This window comes from Arachis hypogaea, chromosome 18 (assembly GCF_003086295.3).
Source record: "Arachis hypogaea cultivar Tifrunner chromosome 18, arahy.Tifrunner.gnm2.J5K5, whole genome shotgun sequence".
NCBI lineage: Eukaryota > Viridiplantae > Streptophyta > Magnoliopsida > Fabales > Fabaceae > Arachis > Arachis hypogaea.
Window position 1 is genome coordinate 61245742 of NC_092053.1, and position 1746 is coordinate 61247487.

General features: G+C 37.5%; 1 non-coding gene across 1 annotated transcript; it reads left to right on the forward strand.

The window, feature by feature from the left end:
• Positions 1 to 1380: 1380 nt before the first annotated feature.
• Positions 1381 to 1488, forward strand: LOC112774161 (small nucleolar RNA R71). The gene has a single exon (XR_003188662.1). It is a non-coding gene; the product is annotated as a small nucleolar RNA R71 (small nucleolar RNA).
• Positions 1489 to 1746: the final 258 nt, after the last annotated feature.

Consider the following 1746-nt stretch of genomic DNA (forward strand, 5'->3'; position numbering starts at 1 on the left):
ACGTGACCTCATTAAAGGAAATCGTGCCTGGTGATTTCTGAGGCTCATTAGGCCCAATTTCAAGCTGCTTCTACATGGAAAAAGACCCAAGGATGCTAGGGGAAAGGGGGGATCACTCATTTTACACTAGGACATAATTTTTAGTTAGTTTTTGGTTCTTTGGTTATTCTAGAGAGAGAAACCCTTGTTCCTCTCTAGATCTAGTTTTAATTTGATCTTCCCTTGTTGATTTGTGACTTGAATCTTGTTAATTACTAGTCTTAATTGTTCAATTTGAATTTCTTGTTACAATTTTGCTTATATCTTGTGATAGTTTATGAATTCTTGTCAATTCCCATTTTATACCCATTTCATGAATGTTGTGAATCTTGACTTGTTGATGTTACATTGATGATTTCTATGCTTAGCCTTGTTGTTTGGATGATTGCATGTTGATAATTGTTAGTGGGTATTTGTAGAACTCAATTTAATTGCTACTTTGAACATGTCTTTTGTTAGTGCTTACCAAGTGTTTGATGAATTGTTTACTTTGATCATTGAGTAGTTCTTTTTCACTCTTGGCTTAGGTCAAGGGAATTGGGTAAACTTGAGTCATTGGGTCTAATGGATTTGATGATTTGGGAGCCCTAGGTGGTCAATTTGATACTCATTGATGCCAACCCACTACTAATCTAATTAGTAGGTAGGTTGGGACTTATGGGTTGATGTGATCAGGGCCATTTGACGTACTTCAAGTCTAGGAGTAGATATCACGTACTTAAGACTTGAGAGTAGACTTAATGAGCTTGGTTCCTTCTAATTGTCAAGGTATAGTTGTTAGACAAGGATGGTGATCCCAATTTCCGAGCCTAGCCAAGAGTTACCTTTATTATTCATACTTGAAAACCAACTTTCTCAACCAATTGCTCTAGTTGTAGTTTCTTGTTTGGGTCACAATAGAATTAAGTGGAATGTTGTTTATTCATTTAAAGTGCTTATATTTTGTTTAGTTGATTGAATTAGTTGTTGCATTTTAAGATTACTTGTTTGTTAAGATTCCCATTTATTTTCATGCTTATAACTCACAACCCCGGATTTCTAACCAATGTCGAAGCACATGATTGCCCATTCTTTGTGAGATGACCCAAGGTTTGAATACTTCGGTTAATTCTATTGGGGTTGAACTTGTGGCAACCAAATCCCTCTTCTAAATTTGACCCCCGAGGATTGTTGTTGGTAGAGCTATACTTACAATGCGGTTTTCTTGAGGAGAATCTTTACCAATACATCTTTGGGTGCTTCTGTGACAGCGGTCAGAGATCCACCAGCAGAGTGATCCAATGACATCTTGGATAATTCAGACAGACCATCATAGAATATACATAAGATGCTCCATTCTGAAAGCTTGTCAGAAGGACACCATCTGATCAATTGCTTATATCTTTCCCAAGCTTCATAGAGGGATTCACCTTCCTTCTGTCTGAAGGTTTGGACTTCCACTCTAAGCTTGCTCAACTTTTGAGGTGGAAACAATTTGGCCAAGAAAGCATTGACTAACTTTTTCCAAGAGTTCAGGCTCTCTTTAGGTTGTGAGTCCAACCATATCCTAGCTCTGTCTCTTACAGCAAAGGGAAAAAGCATAAGTCTGTAGACCTCAGGATTAACCATATTGGTCTTAACAGTGTCATAGATTTGCAAGAATTCAGCTAACAACTGATGAGGATCTTCCAATGGAAGTCTATAAAACTTGCAATTCTGCTGCATTAG